At 34.9% G+C, this 19,671-nt stretch overlaps 1 long non-coding RNA gene and 1 pseudogene across 1 annotated transcript in view; one reads left to right on the top strand and one right to left on the bottom strand.

Annotated features, from left to right (window-relative positions):
- Positions 1-19,671, bottom strand: part of LOC123571921 (uncharacterized) — a 508,559-nt gene that overhangs the window by 437,303 nt on the left and 51,585 nt on the right. The gene's annotated exons all lie outside the window — the stretch shown is intronic.
- Positions 11,540-12,311, top strand: LOC102137815 (midkine pseudogene; annotated as a pseudogene).

The raw sequence follows: 19,671 nt of genomic DNA, 5'->3' as shown, positions 1-19,671 counted from the left end.
TGGAACTTTTTCATAAGGAATCTCAGATTAAACCTTTCAAAAGCTTCCCAAGCCTAGCGAAGGATTTATCTGTGCCTGCAGATACCTGTATGAATTGGATGAATTCCTCTCTTCTTAAGGTCCCAACATAACTTAAGGTTTCTGGGCCTGTTAGAATTTTAATTACCACAGGTCAGGAACCCTGTACAGGACAAAGTATTAGGCCAGATTCCCCAAGGGGATGTTATTGGCCTTATAAGTCAACCTCAATTCCTCAAAGTAGTCTGAAAATATGTCATTCCAGTCAAAGCCTTGGTAAAATCACCAATCTAATTATATACTGTCACAAAGGAAACTAGATACTTATTGAACTTATACAAATAACTGTATTGTCATAAATAAAGAATACTTACAAATAGTTTCCAAGTTCTGGAGAAATTAAGTAGAGAGAAAGAAATGTAACTTACATTTTGCCCACAAGAGTAAAATTTACTCAATAGCTTAAAAGCCGTAAATATCTCAAAAATAAAGAAGCTTTTTGACTCTAAAAACAAAACAAAAACTATCAGCAATGTTTCAAGCAAAAAGTCATAAAAAGATTATTTCAGTCTTCTGTTAGTTCATTCCATGCAACTAACTCCTGTTCTATGTTCTTGATATTTATGAATGCATCAGCTCTCCATGAGAGTCCTGGAAGTTTGTTTTCTCTATTCCACTGATACAATTACTGAAGTTAACAGAAACCTGCATTCAGAAGTACCTGTTAAAGTCCTACAGCTGATTATAAAACCACCCTTTGAAAACGATCAAAGTAAACAAAGTTGTGGATGATGAAAGTCTTAGAACAGCCATTATTAATGATGCAATTTACATGGAAATTTTGTTATTTTTATGGTGTATAATAATTTAATGTAACAATCCTAATTATTACTGATAACATACACTAAGTCACATCAGAATTATGGGAGCCAGAACCAGGTGTGGTGGCACACCTCTGTAGTCCCAACTACTCAGGTGGCTGAGGTGGGAAGATTACTTGAGGCCAGGAGTTTGAGGCTGCACTGAGCCATAATCACACAAGTGTATTCATCTGGTGACAGCAAGACACTGTCTCTAAAAAGAAAATATAAACAAACAAACAAAAAACCAAAAACAGAATTATAGGAGTCTCACACAATTCTGGAATGCACACTAATAACATATTTATACAAATACAGCCCAAAGAAAACCAACCACCATTTCATAGTTGACAATGCTTCCTGCATGATTGTCACATACCAAATAAGCCAAATGTCTCTTTTGGACTTCAAGGAAGCTAGTATCTAAAAGGTTAATGATGTCAACAAGGGCTGCATTTATAACTTGAAATTTTGATTTTGGAAGGTTTATCAAATATTAAAAGTTTAAAACACTTGATATCACAAAGTAATATCACAATTCATCTAGTTGAAGTGATAACTTAAAATTTTCTTTTTTTTCTTTTTTTTTTTTGAGATGGAGTCTCGCTCTGTCGCCCAGGCTGGAGTGCAGTGGCCGGATCTCAGCTCACTGCAAGCTCTGCCTCCCAGGTTCACGCCATTCTCCTGCCTCAGCCTCCCGAGTAGCTGGGACTACAGGCGCCCGCCACCTCGCCCGGCTAGTTTTTTGTATTTTTTTAGTAGAGACGGGGTTTCACCGTGTTAGCCAGGATGGTCTCGATCTCCTGACCTCGTGATCCGCCCGTCTCAGCCTCCCAAAGTAAAAGGCAAGAACCTTTTGTCTCCAATAGAGGAGGCTCAGCTTTCCAAACAAGACCAAATAAGACGACATGTGGCCAAGTAAACCTGTCTATTCTCTCTTTTCTCGTTTTTTCCTTGTTTTCCTACAATTTACTAGAGAGGCAAACAAAAATATTTCTTTATCTCTCAATATTAGACAACAATCTTGTTCAAAAGAGAAATGCAAATTCCACCTTTGCTTTAGTATAATATTAATGTTAGACACAATTTCTAATAAAACCTTATAAACAAATCTATCCATTCTTAATCATTTTGACCATAAGGTAAGATTTTTATACAACTTCTATAACATTTTATGATTTTGTATTAAAGAGCAGATCAATGCTCCAAGGAAACCATGTTATTTTGACATATAGGCCCAGATTCTGGTCCTGCAACAGTGTGCTTTTTATCTTAATATATAATTTATAGAAAAACTAACTCCCTTTAAGTTTTGGCCAACTTGCTCATGCCCACAAAACCTCGTTTAAAATACCAATTTTTCACAAATCTACTTTTTCTTTGGTTTTGTTCTACCATTCTTTTAACTTAGGACAATCCTTAAAAATCTCTAAATGAGACCAAATTACTTTCCCTTTAACAAAAACTATATCCCCATGCCTTCTTATAATCTTTTACCAAAACACATTCTATTTTCCTTATATACCTTGCATGTAAAACTATGTCCCTACCAGTCTCAATTACATATGTTACAATGTTAACTCTTAGCAACTTTTATTTTTTGTGACAAACCTAGTAAATAAGCAATTTTAACCATATATCAGATTGCAGATCCCAAGACAAGGACAGAACTGTAGACAATGTCTGACTTTTCCCAGCATAGTAAGATGTTTGGCTGACACCATATGTCCACAGGTCTTACCTAGAATCCAATGGCTATAAAACAGACAAGTCAAACAATTATCAAAAATGTCACAGAAGAATTTTTTGACCTTAAATCATCTAGCAAAGACAATACACAATATGCCTAATCCAAATGAAATGCCTAAATTTTGAGGACATAGATTTCTCTCACTACCACAATCTTCACAAAAGTGGTTTCAAAGTAACCTGCCTAACACCTTAGAATGCATAAGGGGCAGAAATAAGATTTCACTTTGGGTCTGTCTAACATTAAAGCATTCTCATTTCTCTATCTTCCACTGTCTTCTTTTATGTCAAGACTAGAGTTGGTGGAGTGGAAGGTTCAAGAGGTATGAAAACTATTACTTGTATTCAAGTTTTGTATTCAAAACTATTACTTGTATTATACTCAATACTTAATTGACTATATTTATGAAACAAATTACTCCAAAACATAGTGGCATAAAGCATCTATATTGTTATGATAACAGACTCTTTGTGACAAAAATTTGGACAAGACACAGTGGGGCCAGGTATTATCTGCTTTATAATGTCTGGGCTCTCAGGGGTGGGAAGACTCAATGCCTGGGGTATGACTTAATGGCTAGAGGTTAAAACCCTGTGTTAGGCCATTCTTGTGTCACTATAAATACCAGAGACCAGGTAATTTATAAAGAAAAGAGGCTTAATTAGCTCATGGTTTTGCAGGCTTTGCAGGAAGTATGGTGCTGGCATCCACTTGGATTCTGGCAAAGCCTCTGGGAGCTTTCAGTCATGGCAGAAGGTGAAGGAGGAACATTCATGTGACATGGTGAAAACAGGTGCAGGTGAGAGTTGGAGGGCAAGTGCACACTTCTAAATGACCAGATCTTTTGTGAACTCAGATTGAGAGCTCACTTACTACCAAGTTGATGGCCCAAGCCGTTCATGAGGGATTATCCAAATACCTCTCACCAGGTCCCACCGCCAACATTGGGGATTGCATTTTAACCTGAGATCTGGATGGAGAAAAATATCCAAACTATATCAAACCCTTTTGGAATTGTCTGCATTACAAGTTTGATGAATGATGCTGGCAATCTCTTAGGAGTTCAACTAGAGGTATCAGCTATGACATCCACCCATTGCCTTCCTATGTAGCCTGAAGTGCCTCCTAGTATAGTGGCTGTATTCCTCAAGTGAACATTCCAAAGAAAGTAGGAAGAGGATGAATTACCTTTCTGTGACCTACTCTCAAGAGTCAAAGTTTCATGTCTGCTCTGGTCACAAGTCTGCCTAGATTCCAGGTGAGAGAACAAAGACATACTTCTCAATAGGAGGAGAGTCAAAATTGCATTGAAAAGCATAAGGAATGGAAGACAGAATTAAGGCCATATTCAGTAAATGAAGTCTGCCACATTCTTCACTTGACTAAAATCCTGTAAAGAAGCCAGTAGATCGGAGAGCATAAGCTAAGCAAGTAACCAAAGGCTACAGATATCTCCATAGACTTCAGGAAGCAAAACCCCAAGTAACCTCTAGAATGGAATTCTAAGCAGCATGTTTAAACTGCTATTGATTTGAGCTAGTGGCTGGTGGCTGTTTTTCATGCAATCTTTTCTTTTAATCAGGAACTTAATTTTATTCTGTGTACCTCTGTGCATAGTGCAAAAGATCTCAAGTGATCCTAGGGCTCTTTAAGCAGAAAAGCTGTCAGTTTTTCTTTGTATTATGTAGAAGAAATGGTTTGAGGAAAGACACATAAGACAAAGCTGCACAGCAAAAGCCCATGTGTATTAGTCTGTTCTCACATGCTAATAAAGACACACCCAAGACAGGGTAATTTATAAAGGGAAGAGGTTTACTTGACTCACAGTTCCACATGGCTGAGAAGACCTCACAATCATGATGGAAGGCGAATAAAGAGCAAAGTCACGTCTTACATGGCAGCAGGCAAGGCTGCGTGTGCAGGGGAACTCCCCTTTATAAAACCATCAGATCTTGTGACTTACTATCATGAAAACAGCTTGAGAAAGACCCACCCCCATGATTCAATTACCTCCCACTGGGTCCCTCCCAAGCCACGTGGGAATTATTGGACCTACAATTCAAGATGAGATTTGAGTGGGGACACAGTCAAGCCATATCACCATGTGAACGTCTGAAATGCAAGTGCCATTGTAGAAAACATACAGCATTACCTTGAAGAAATGAATTCTCCTATGAACTTATTTTGTAATAACATTTTATTTTTTTCTTACAAAGGTTACAATTAATATGTGAAAAACATGGATATTTCTGTAATGTGACTCTAACTGCAGCTAATGCCTATTTTATTTTATTTTTTCCTTTTTCAGGAGTGATTAAAATGGAGAAATCTCTTTTCAACCTGCCACCACTACAAAATTTTGTATGCCATTTATTTTTCCACTCTGTCATCTGGAATGAGTGGCAAAATACAAAACTTCTATAGGAGTCAACAAGGTCACGTTAGTAAGGAAAGTGACTGGTGGAGAGGCAAGCTCTCTTTAAATGAGAAGTGTGCTAAGAAGGGAAGGGATAAATGTTAATATGGTGTGTGTGTATGTGTAAGAGATAGAGAGGGAAATTACCTAGAAGTGGAAAATGTTCTGCTAAAAGAATGCATTAATCATCGAACTTCAGATGTTTCCTGCCTTGTGGGAATATGATGTTTCCTGATCTATTGAAAGTTTTAAAGAAGCTAGAAATATAGATTTTAACTTAAAACTCATACTAATTTTTGAATATTGATAACAAATTCACTTTCTCTAAAATACTCTGGCAGAGAATGGGATTCCTTCATATTCTGTTGTTCCATAGTATAATACTTTGGACAAAGCTCTAGTTCCCCTACTTTGTCCTCTTTTAGGAGTGATTACCACATTACATTGAAAGCTTTTATGTATAAATCAATATCTTGATTATAAAACGTCTTAAGGATGGCATTGTACATTATTTAATTCTGCATCATTGAAAACCAGCATAAAATACAGCACAAAATGTTTCTAATGAAAACATTAAAAATGATACTTGAAGATTATTTCAAAGTTAGATGACTTGTACAGCTTAATTTAATCCCCAAAGACCAAGAAATGGCTTTCACTTGAAAGTGTCTAGGGATAGCAAATCATATGAGGTAAACCTTCATTTCTTCATAACCCTTGTTGGCAACATAACATTTATTGGTCAACTGGTCAAATAAATCATTCTGGAAAAAATTGTATAAACACATTCTAATTTCAAACAGATTCAAACAAAAATATTTATACATGCTGATACATCAAAGTCTCTCTTTTGCTTCCTTACCCCCAACCCCTCTTTCAAGGACAACCATGATTCATATTTAGACATGTACATCTCAGCTTCTTCTTATGCACATTCATGGACATGTATGTATGTATCACATTTACACAATACCCAAATGAATCCTTTTATGTATTGTTCTGAAATTGGCTTTTTAATGCCACTTAAAGTGTTGGATTGCTTTCTTTTCCAGTGTGTATCTTCTTATTGGAGATTGCACAGTATCTAATATGCCAATATATTTAGAAAATAATTGCATAGTGATAGATATTCAAGATGTCCTGGGAATTACTCTTACAAATAAACTTGTAATAACAAACATTACACATGACGTTTATGCACATATGAACATGTGTATGTGATATGTTTCTAGATATGTGTTTTAAGAAGTAAATTCTTAAAAATAATAATTAATTAAATATTAAATTTATTTTACTAGTACAAATTAGTATCCCTTTTAAATATTTTTAAAGTTAATATTTATTATAAGTACATTAGAATATCAGTTTTCTTGCATTCTTATCAACATTTTCAGTGCTTAAAATTTTTTCCAGCTTAATGAATGAGAACTCATAATTCATTATTGATTTATGTTTCCCTGGATGTTAGTGATTTTAGGTACTATTTTACATTTTTATTTGAAATATCTATTTTTCTTTTTATCAATTACCTGTTGATATTTGTCTAATTATCTGTGGGCTGTCTTATTTTTATTAGCTTTTGATAAATTATACATCTTAATCCATAATTTCATTTTTATTGGCACTTTCAAGCTTTCTTGAAGTACAACTGACAAATAAAAATTATATATATTAAAGTGTACAAATATGATGTTTTAATATGTGTATACATTGTGAGATGATTGTAACAGTAAAGCAAATTAACATTTCCCTTCACCACACATAATTACCTTTTATGTGTGTGTGATGAGAATACTTAATATTTTATCTTAAGTGATACTTAAGATCTCTCTCTTAACAAATTTCAAATATCCAATAAATTATTAACTATAGTCATTATGCTGTACATTAGGTTTCCAGAACTTACTCAACTTATAACCAAAAGTTTGTAGGCTTTGACCATTTCTTCTTTTGCCCCAGTCTTTGACACCACTCTATTTCTATGAAGTTCATGTTTTTAGTTTCTATATACAAGTGAGATAATGTAATAAATGTCTCTGTGTCTAGTTTACTTCAGTTAGAATAATGTCCTCCAGGTTTATTCATGTTGTCATAAATGACAGGATTTCCTACTTTTAAAGGTTGTATAATATTCCATTGTGTATATATATACAAACTTTCTTTAGCCATTTGTCTATCTACAGATACTTAGGTTATTTCCTTACCTTAGCTGTTGTGAATAATGCTGCAATGAACACAAGAGTGGCGTGAAACACCGTGCCTGGTCAATAGTTCTTTTTAATTTTTAGAGGAACCTCCATACCATTTTGCACAATGACTGTACAAATTTACATTCCCACCATAAGTATTTAAGGGTTACCTCTTCTCCTGGTCAAAACTTGTCATCTTTGAACTTTCTGATACAAGCCATTCTAACAGGTGTGAGGAGATAATCTAATTGTGGTTATAATTTGCATTTTCCTGATAATTAGTGATGTTAAGCACCTTCATGTATACCGGTGGGCGTTGTATATGTCTTTTATGGAAAAATGTCTATTCAGGTCTTTGATCATATTTTAATGATTACTTGTTTTTTATGCTATTGAATTACATGAATTCCTAATATAGATTGAAACCTTCTATCAGACATATAGTTTTTAAATATTTTATTTCATTCTGCAGGTTTCCTTTTTATTTTGTTGATTGTTTACTCTGATATGCAGAAACATTTTAGCTTAATATGGTATCCCACTTGTTTACTTTTGCTTTTGTTGTCTGTGCTTTCTGTGTCATACCAAACAAACAAATAAACAAACAAAAAAACCCCATCATTGCCAAGACTAATGTCAAGGAGATTTTCCCCTATGCTTTCTTTAAGGAGTTTTATGGTTTCAGGTTCTCTTTGAAGAGTTTCCCCTCTTTAACCTCCTTGGTTAGATTTATGCCAACTATTTTACCTTTTTGATGCCATTGTGATTGTTTTTCTAATTATTTTTCAGACCATTTGTTATTAATGTATAGAAACACTGCGAATTTCATATATAAGTATTGTGTCCTGCAACTTTAGTGAATCTGTTTATTGATTGTAACAATTTTTTTGAAGTTTTTTAGGTTCTATACATATAAAATCATGTCATCTGCAAACAGAGATAATTGTACTTCTTCCTTTCCAATTTGGATGTGTTTATTTATGTTTCTTGCTTAACAGCTCTGTCTAGAACTTCCAGTGCTGTGTTGAATAGGAATGGTGAGAGTGGACATCCTTGCCTTTCTCCTCATCTTAGAGAAAAAGCTTTCAGATTTTTACCATTGAATATGACATTTCCTGTGAGGTTGTCATATATTACCTTTATTGTGTTGAAGTTCATTTTTTCTACTCCTAATTTGTTGAGATATTTTACTATGAAAGATGTCAAATTTTGTCAAATGTTTTTTCTGCATCTGTTGAGATGATCATATGATTTTCATCCTTTATTCTACTAATGTAATATACCATATTTATTAATTTATATATTTTGAACCATATTATCCCAGGAACAAATGCCACTTGCTCATGGTGAGTGATCCTTTTAATGTGCTGTTAAATTTCTTTTGCTTGTCCAGTTGACCATAGAACAACATGAGTTTGAACTGTGTGGATCTACTTATATGTAGATTTTCTTCTCCCTCTGTCCTCACTGAGACAGCAAGACACCTATTTTTAAAGGCTGTGTAATATTCCATTGTGTGTGTGTGTGTGTGTGTGTGTGTGTGTGTATATCACATTCCATTGTGTGTATATATATATCACATTCCATTGTGTGTGTGTATATATATATACCACCACCCCTGCCTCTTTCTTTTCCTCTTTCATCCAATCAATGTTAAGACAATGAGGATGAAGATTTTGTGATGATTTACTTTCACTTAATAGTAAATATGTTTTCTCTTTCTTAGATTTTCTTAATAATGCTTTTCTCTAGCTTAGTTTATTATAAGAATACAGTATTTAATATAAATATAATATACATAATATGTGTTAATTGACCTGTTATTGGTAAGACTTCTGATCAAGAGTTGGCTATTAATAGTTAACTTTTAGAGAAGTCAAAAGTTATACATAAATTTTCTACTGTGAGGGATATCAGCACTCCTAACTCTTTCATTGCTTAATAGTCGGCTATATTTTGTTGAAAGTTTTGCATACATTTTCTTACAGGGCCCTTGTATGACTTTGGTATTAAGGTAATGCTGGCCTTATAAAATAATTGTGAAAGTGTTCTTTCCTCTTCAATTTTTTGGAAGCATTTGAGAAAGATTTGTATTAATTTTTTTTGAATGTTCAGTTGTATTCACCAGTGAAGCCATCAGGTTCTAAGATTTTCTATGTTGGGAAGTTTTAATATTATTATTACTGATACAATTTTTTTATTATCCATCAATTAAGAATTGATATTTCTTCACAATTTAGTCTTGGTAGGTTGTATATATCCAGGAATTTATCCATTTATTCTAGGTTATCCAATTTGTTGGTGCCTTATTCTTCATAGTGATCTCTTATGATCGTTTGTATTCCTGTGGAATAAGTTGTAATGTCTCCTCCATTTCTGATTTTGTCTATTCAGTCTTCTCTCATTTTTCTTTGTCATTCTACTTAAAGGTTTGTCAATTTTATCGTTTTAAAAAACAGTTCTTTTGTTGATCTTTTCCATTGATTTTCTACTTTTTATTTCTTTATTTCTGCTCTGAACTTTTCATTTACTTTCTTGTACTAACTTTGTGTTTTGTTTGTTCTTTTTCAAGTTGCTTGAAATATAAAGTTAGGTTGTATATTTTAGATTTTTTTTTCCTTATTGTAGGCATTTATCACTTTCCTTTCCTTTTAGAACTGCTTTTCTAACCTCCCATAAGTTTCAGTATGTTGTTTCCATTTTCATTTGTCTGAAGATTTTTTAAAGTCCCATTTCATTTTATTTTGATCTATTGTTTGTTTAGGAGCATGCTATTTAGTTTCTGTTCATATGTGAATTTTCTAGTATTTATTTATTTTTCAATAATAGATTTCTGGAGTCATATAATTGTGTGATTGGAAACGATGCTGGAAATGATTTCGATCTTTCTAAATTTGTTAAGGATTGTTTTGTGTCCTAACATATGATCTCTCCTGGATAATGTTTCATGTGTGCTGGAGGAGAACGTATATTCTGCTACTATTGGATAAAATGTTATAGACATGTCTTTTAGGTTCATTTGGTCTAACACGTAGTTCAATTCCGATGTTTTCTGATTGATTTGTCTGATCTATCAATTGTGGAAAGCAGGGTATTGAAGTTTCCTACCAATACTATATTGTTGTCTATTTCTCCCATCAGATTAGATAATATCTGATTTACATATATAGGTGCTCTGATGCTGAATGCATATATATATATTTAAATTTTTCTATCATCTTGATGAATTAACTCTTTTATCATTATGTAATGACCTTGTTCTTTGTCCCTTGTCATAGTTTTTGATTTAAAGTATATTTTCTCTGATATAAGTATAGGTACCCCTGCTCTCTTTTGGTTTTCATTTGCATGGATTATTTGTTTATATCACTTCACTTTCAGTCTATATATGTTTGTAAAGCTGAAATTAGTGAGGTTATTAATTGGCCTAATTTCAATATTGTTTTGTCTCAAGGAATAGGGATGCCTGAAAAGAGGAAGAGACGTGAGGATTGGCCATTTGGTGGACCAGTCAGAACACAAACAACAGTTATCAATTCAGTTTGTCATTTTATCGTGGTTCATGGGACCCCGAAACAATTACAATAATAATGTCAAAGATCACTGATCACAGAGCACCATGAAAGATATAATAATGAAGAAGAGTTTGAAATATTGTGAGAATTGTCATCATGTGACACAGAGACAAGAAGTGAACACATGCTTTTGGAAAAATGGTACTGATAGACTTGCTCAATGCAGAATTGCCACAAACCTTCAATTTTTGATTGTAAAGTGCAATAAGATGAGATATGCCTGTAATTATTGAGAAATAATTATGAAGAGATTATCTTCTAATGAATTGGTAAATTTTAATTATTTTCAATACGGTTTAATTAATTTTTATTTTAAATTTCTCCATTAATTTATTGAGAGGAAATAGAAATATATTCTGTGTTAAACTTTTAAATGTTCAAATCATGTTGTTAGGGTAAAAAAGTAAATTCAGTTCTGGAGCACTTCACTTTCAGGTAAATTATGTCGATAGCTATACAAATTAGGATTAATGGAATAAAATTCCAGAGAGCAGAGAATCATTCAGGGGTGAACTGAGGATGCCGGAAGTTTTTATTCTGGCAGTATGTACTAATTTTTAGTGTAGGTTAGAGCCTGAGAACTGTGACTCATTCTAGGAAGAGGAATCTTCCTGGAGAAAGAGCAACCAGCAGATCTTTCACAAGTTATACAAAGCTAGAATGAGAAAGAGCAAGAGTGGGGAGATCCCCTGTATTGCTGTGCACCCACTTACAAATTACTTTGTTGTGACGGGCCCGGCGCGGGAGGGAGCGAAGCAGCGCAGGCAGCAAGCGAGATGCAGCACCGAGGCTTCCTCCTTCTCACCCTCCTCGCCCTGCTGGCGCTCACCTCTACAGAGGCCAAAAAGAAAGACAAGGTGAAGAAGGGCCGCCCGTGGGGCGAGTGTGTGGAGTGGGCCTGGGGGCCCTGCACCCCCCGCAGCAAGGATTGAGGCGTGGGTTTCCGCGAGGGCACCTGCGGGGCCCAGACCCAGCGCATCCGGTGCAGGGTGCCCTGCAACTGGAAGAAGGAGTTTGGAGCCGACTGCAAGTACAAGTTTGAGAACTGGGGTGCATGTGATGGGGGTACAGGCACCAAAGTCTGCCAAGGCACCGTGAAGAAGGCGCGTTACAATGCTCAGTGCCAGGAGACCATCCGCGTCACCAAGCCCTGCACCCCCAAGACCAAAGCCAAGGCCAAAGCCAAGAAAGGGAAGGGAAAGGACTAGAGGCCAAGCCTGGATGCCAAGGAGCCCCTGGTGTTACATGGGGCCTGGCCCACGCCCTCCCTCTTCCAGGCCAGAGATATGACCCACCAGTGCCTTCTGTCTGCTCGTTAGCTTTAATCAATCATTTCTTGCCTTGTCCCTCTCACTCTCCAGCCCCACCCCTAAGTGCCCAAAGTGGGGAGCGACAAGGGATTCTGGGAAGCTTTAGCTTCCCCCAAAGCAATGTGAGTCCCAGAGCCCGCTTTTGTTCTTCCCAACAATTCCATTACTAAGAAACACATCAAATAAACTGACTTTTTTTTCGCTCCCCCATCCCCCCCAAAAATTACTTTGTTGTAAGGTTGGAAACTTTGAATGTCAGAGTAAATTTTGTAGGAGTGTCCTGGTGGTTATTAAAAAAAAAGTTTTTTCATGGGGAATAGGCCAGCTAGTGGGTGAAACTCAGGTTTGGCTCTGCAGAAAGCTTCATTCTAGAAAGCAGAGCAAACCAGAGGTAAGATGACTTTACTGAAATCATAATCGAATTTGGATTGAGGTCAACACCCTCACATTTTCTCTGCCTAACAGAGATAAGAATTAACTCTGTCTGGTTGAGGATTACACAATCTGGAGTATCTATGATTATTTTTACACAATCCAAACACAAAACTTGCAAAATACCAAGACTATATGACCAATAATAATTTTTAAGAAATTGATATTAGAACAAGAACTTGAATGTTGGCATGAACAGAACTGGACTTTAGGATAATTATGATAACTATATTAATGAAATAGTTTAAAAAAGCAATAAAGACATAAAATAATGAAAACTTTCAATTAAAAATTGGAACCTGTAAAAACAAATTAAGTGGACATTTTAAACTAAATTTAAAAAATCTGAAATTAAAAACTGCAATGGATGAATCCAATAGCATGTTAGCTAGGGAAGATTTAGTGAATTAAAAAACAGATAAATAAAAAATGCAAAACTGATGCTCAGAGAGAAAAATTCAGGGAAAATTGGTGAGAGACATGTGGAACAAACTCAATAAGTCTGGTAGTTGTATAAATCTATTCTCACAGGGAGAAAACAGAGAGAATTTGGCAATGGAAATAGTGAAGAGGTAATGACTGAAAATTTTCCAAAATTGATGGATGACGTTAATCCAGACTCAAGAAGTTCAACAAACTCCAAGCAATATATATAAAAGTTACAGGGTAGGAATCCAAAGAGAAAATCTTAGTACCAGCCAAGTAAAAAAGACAAATCACTTTCAAAGAAGCAGAAAGACTGAAACTAAACATAAAAATAATAAAAGCTAGAAAATAAGGACATGGCCTTTTGAAAAGTGCTAAAACAATATAACTTAGAATTCTATATCCAGTGGAAAAATATTTTATATATAAAAAGCCAAAAGAAAAATGTTTTTAGAGAAAAAAATCAATTAAATGTGTTTTCAAAAAAATCTGTTAGAAAGGAGGCTGAAAATCAATATTTACACATCCATCTCAAGAAATTAGAGAAAAACGAACTCAAATCTCAAACATATACAATCTATACAAATATTAATTTAATTCATAAGTATCTACAAACTGATCAATAAAAAAAGAAAGAAAAGACAGTTGTCAGAATTAGGAATACAAAATAAATCATCACTAATATCATTCAAGCATCAAATAAATTAATATTATTAACTACCTAATGCCAATTAATTTAGAAAATTGTATGAAATGGACATGTTTGGGGCAAAATCTATAGCCTAAATTGACAGAAGAAGAAATTGAAAATCTTAATAATCTCATATCTGTGAAAGAACTTAATCATTCCCAGAAAGAAAACTCCAGATCCATATAACCTTGTCAGTGAGAACTTCTAAATATTTAAGGGAATAATGCCACTATTAAACAAACTCATTCAGAGTAGAAAGAAAAAGAGATAACACTTTCCAACACATATTTTATAAGACCCAGGAAAACCCAATAAGAAAACTTCACAAAACATTAAAGGAAAGGAAAATCACAGACTAATTTCTTTTAGTCACATAAATGCAACAATCCTAAACCCAATCCTAGAAAATCAAATCCAGCAACATATAAATAGGATAATATATCACGAAAAGTGTGGTTTATTCCAGGAATATAAGATGGGTTTAACATTTGGAAAAATGCATACATATGTTCTCCAAAAGATGTGCACATGAATATTCATAGCAACAGTATTCATAAAGCCAACCTCAAAACTACTCAAAGGCCTATTAACAGTTGAATGGATAAATAAATTGTGGCATAGTCACACAATGCAATACTATGTAGCAATAAGAATGAACAAAATATAGCTACCCACAAACATAGTATTGAGGGAAACAAGCCGGAATGAAAAAAGTAACTATTTAATATGCAATTTGCGTAGAGTACAAAAATTAGCATCCATGATGTTAAAAGTTTGGCTAATGGCTTCCCTGGGGTGGAAGTAAGATCATGATTAGAAGGGGGTATGAAGGGCTTCTATATGTTGCTGTATGGGTGTGTTCCATTTGTAAAATGAATCAAGCTGCACACTGAGGCTATGCACTTTTCTGTATGTGCATTCACATCAAACCAAATTAAGGAATGAGTGTGTTCTAAATTGGAAAGCTGGCTCATATGATAATGCCTCATTTCAGCAGTGTATGTCTAAAAAAATATTGAGTTTCCTCCACTGTCCCTGCCAGCCATCGTGTTTGTTATTTTAGTGACATGCTCAACAGAACAGGGGGTGTGGGATGAGAGTGTAGTATTTGAAGTAAAGGACACTATGTTCATGATTCATTTACTTAATCTAAATAGCGAAAGTACTGCCTTTATCTTTCACAAATGATTATAAGCTTACATTTTATGCAGGTAGAATTATTTGCTATAGGATGAAGCAGCAGTTATCCATTGATCAAAAGTAAGAAAATAAAAAATATGGCTGGGGAAAAAATCGTCTCTAACCATTCCATCAGAGAAGTAGTTTAACTTTGAACACCATCATTTACAGAATCAATCTTATAATTTTCTCTTTTGGCAGATTTTCAAAGTTTTCAAAATATAGCTGATTCTATAAATTAAGTCCCACAGCTGTGGTGCTGAGTGAATTTTCTAATTTCCTAGTAGGAGAGTCAATCTGCATAATTACTTTCTGAAACAATGGTGTGTATTTCCCCTGTTAATATCTGCTTAAAAGGGAATATTCTTTGATCTGCGACTTAGGAGGGAAAAAGATAATGAAGTTAAATATAGTCAATTCAAATGGACACATATTTAAAAGCATCTAAAGTATGCTGAGTCCAGGCACTAGAGATGTGGTAATGTTAATAGGGGCTACCAATTTCTAAATAAATAAATTAAAGCAAAGAATAATAATTGAAATAATAATTTAAATTGAAATAATAATTTAAGTACAGAATGTGCAGGTAGAGAAGAAGCAAGGATTTATGCTCATAGTGTAAAGTGGGAAGCATGAGACCAACCAGGAAATGCATTAATATACATTTCTGGAACTGCCAGAAAAAAATAAGAATAGCCCTTCTAAAACAAATGGCATTTTGAAAAGTATTATGATTTTTACAGAAATGTAAAAATGATAGTATTGACCAATGAAATTGGTAGTTGGGAATAGATTGTGAGAACAATTTGGCTTTTAAGTGTTATCTTTAGGCAACAGGTACCTAAGTAAGAGTTTCAAGGGCAGAGCAATAATTAGATTTGTCTTTTAGTAAGATAAGTATGGCAATAAAGTAAAAAACAGGTTTGATATGGTGAGGAGCTGATCAAGAAGAATGGCAGTGGATTTATAGAGAGCACTCAAAATGCACACTAAGGTTAAACGTCAAGTGAAATGTGGATGTCACGTTCTCCACTGTCTTCTTATTTTTGTGTGTGTGTTTGTTGTTTTAATTCGCTTTAATAATGGCCTATAAGTTACGGAATCCTAATTTTAGATCTGTGAGTAAAAATATCTGGAAATCATTTCAGTATAGCTGTGATATTCTCTATAAATGAAGCATTTCGATCACTGGTGTATTTGATGTGTTTTGTAACCATCCACACGAGGACTCTGTCCACACCCGCAGATCATTATGGGTGTACATTCCCGAGCTTCCCAAAGCATTGATCCCTCACTTTGCATCTCACAATAATGGAAGACATAAATATGCCTTGAAAAGCACTCACCATTACTCTCTTGGCTCATTACCCTTATCCACTGGACAGTAAAAGTAATCTATCAAAATCATATGTAAAATCACTGCTTCCCTCTTACACTAGACATTTTAATGCACTGATATAACATCATTTAACTGGAAATAATAAAACTCACTGCCTTCTAAGATAGAACAGCTGAAACAAATATAACTTAAAATAAGAGCGTATTAGTTGTGCTTCTGTCTTAGACTATGTGATCAGTATCCAAGAAACTAGCACAAAGAATGGTGACATGTTTGAGAGTCAGTACACAACTTGAAGGACTGAACCAACTGTCAGGTCCTACATCCTTTAACATATCAGAAGACTTTTTGTCTTACTAATTAGAAGTAACTTTGAGTTCTTCCACAAATTGGCCAAGCTAGACCTACTCTAATGTTTATATTATTATTCTCTCCATGAGCTTAAGTTATTAAGGTCTGGTCATTGATTTATTAAACTTCATGGGAGCAGTTTTGTCACAGTGGAGTAGAATATCATGCTGGGGTACAAAAATCGGAATTTCGTAACAGTCTATCCAGGACTGTGGTTAAGTCATGGGCTTTTCAGATCCTGAGGCTTGCCATTTACATATGTCTTTCCCACTTCTGAACCATTTTTAACCAGGAATTTCTGCAAGGGGTAATGTGATTATTAATAAGATGTTTTGAGATTTTTTTAAAATAAAAGCTTTAGTATGTGAAACACTATTGTTTACTTTAATCAGAGAGACAAGGGAAAGGTTCTAATTTAAGAAATTACCACCAAATAATACCAAGAAAGCTTCAAAGAGCAAACATCTAGAAAACAATATTAGTGCAGCATATTTTTATTTCCATTTTTATTCTTGCTTTTGTATAGGCAGCAGTAAAAAGCTAGCTCTAGCAAGAGTAGCCTCCCTTTGAAATTATCACTTTTGCAAAACAAGAAAATTTCATCTAGATAATTAAGAAAGTCATCAGAGAGTTGGGTTTTGGTAATGATAAACATTAAACATTGAAGACTAATTTCTTTGGTCCATTTGTATTTTTTTTCACAGAATTACAGCAAAAAATGCTGTATTTTTCCAATTCTCATTGAAATCTTTCCTACAAAGATAACCTCCTTTCAAGTCACTCTAGAGATATTAGTTTAATTGCCTCAAATAATTGAGCTGTTTTGCATATACAGATAGCATATTATTATTTGGCTATGATGTAGCTTCCATTCTTTGTAGAAAAAAATTATTATAATCTAACTGTAAAAGATTAGATAAATTAGTGCTAGATCCAAATGTTAAAATCAAGGTCCTATTAATACTTTCTAGATCAAATATTAGTCAGCCTGCTAGATATTAATTACTTTTCAGATGCTTAATATATCTAGAAATTCATGACACTGTTTGCTTTTCCTCTCTGCTCTGCCACTTTATCCACTATTGTATTTACTATCACTGACAATGGAGTTTGGTAAGCTGTGCATTCCTTATGCCACTCTGTTGGATTGGCTGTTTAGTTTCTTTTTAAAAATGCAAGAAAACTGAAAGCACAGAAAAAGATAACATCAGATTGACCCCTGCCTAGTAACATGCTATGCAGTTGAGTTATATTCTAGAATTGCTGCCTGTACTCAAATTCTTTTGACCTACAAATTGTCAAAGAAGAGATAACACACTGCCTACACTATTGATTTTATTCACCATAATTTTTGCCTTAACATCCCAAATGCCCAACACATTACGAATCATTATTGCGCCTAATACTGATCAATATGCCATGGGCAAAAGTTCAAAAATAATATCATTGGTGACACAGTGATGATGATGATAATGATGACTATGAAGGTCAGCTTATGTTACGAAAAGGGCTTTCTGCAAGGAATCAGTCTAGTTACCAAGTGTTTCTAGAAACTGAGCATGCACCAAAAAATTTAGCAAGTTACCAAAGAAAAAAATCTGGGGTAGAAATAGTATAAATTGCAGTACAATTTATGTAATGAATTATAACTTAAATATTAATTTTTTTTTTTTTTTTTTTTTTTTTGAGACGGAGTCTTGCTGTGTCGCCCAGGCTGGAGTGCAGTGGCCGGATCTCAGCTCACTGCAAGCTCCACCCCCCGGGTTTTTACGCCATTCTCCTGCCTCAGCCTCCCGAGTAGCTGGGACTACAGGCGCCCACCACCTCGCCCGGCTAGTTTTTTGTATTTTTTAGTAGAGACGAGGTTTCACCGTGTTAGCCAGGATGGTCTCGAACTCCTGACGTCGTGATCCGCCTGTCTCGGCCTCCCAAAGTGCTGGGATTACAGGCTTGAGCCACCGCGCCCGGCCTAAATATTAATTTTTTGGTACATAATTTAACTCTTTGCAGCTGCTTCTACATTTTTAAGTGTCCTCCAGGTGCCTGCAAGTAGCACTACTTCAGAAATGGAACGAAGTAGGGTTCTTTTGTTTTGGTTTCCCGTCACAATAGCTTTCATCTGCCATCAACAACATGGGCCTACAGATGAAAAGATGGCAGTACCTGGAAGCCAGTTGATGATGCATTTTTGAACCTTGAATAAGCTACTTATTTTGAAAAGCTTCTGCCAGTATCTCTTCCCACCACCAAGCTGTCATGAGCATTCTGTAGCTGTGCTTAGGATAATAGAGTTGTGGACATGTCTGCCTGGGTGTTTGGATGATGAGATCACAGGCCTCTGTGCAACCTCAGTAGAAGATCTAGAAGCAGTCCTGCCTTGGTCAGTGTTAAACATTCTAATGGTTAGAATTTTTAAGGAGAAAGAAGAAAAAAGGAAGAAAGGAAAAAATGAGGAAAGAGGGAGGGGGAGGAAAGAAGGAAGGATGGAGGAAAGGAAGGATAGAAACAAGGAAGGAAGAAAGAAGGAAGGGAGGAAAGAAGGAAAGGAGGGAGGGAGGGAGGGAGGGAAGGAGAGAGGGACATTACCTAACTATGTATTATTTTCCTGATTAAAGTAAATTCAGATGGTCATTCCAAAGCAGTGTAGCTCAGTAGAAATACAATGCAAACCACGTATGTAATTGAATTTTTTCTAGTAGTCATATTTAAAAAGTAAAAAAAGAAGTGGGTGGGTGAAATGTTTTAATAATATATTTTAGTTAACCCAATATATTACTTCAATATGTAATCAGTAAAAAAACACTATTCATGAGATATTTTACATTTCTGCGCTGCATCTTTGATCTGATATGTATTTTACACTTGGGGCACATTTCAATTCAGGCTAATCATGTTTCAAGTCCTTAAGTGCCACCTGTGGCCAGTGACTACTTAATATATTGGACAGTGCAGCTCTAGAACATCTTGCAAGATCAGGCTGAAGCTGATTTCCAGCTAAGACCACATCATCGCTTGGCTCCTATCCCTGTCTTATCCTTCTTTTCTCACCCATTTATCCCCAAGTATATCATTTGTACAGGAATCCTTATCTCAGACTTTCCTTCTAAGGAAATTGACCTAAGCAAATGCTTAATA

Source organism: Macaca fascicularis, chromosome 2 (genome assembly GCF_037993035.2).
Source record: "Macaca fascicularis isolate 582-1 chromosome 2, T2T-MFA8v1.1".
NCBI lineage: Eukaryota > Metazoa > Chordata > Mammalia > Primates > Cercopithecidae > Macaca > Macaca fascicularis.
Note: the sequence above shows the minus strand (reverse complement) of the source record. Positions and strands in the feature narration are given on the sequence as shown.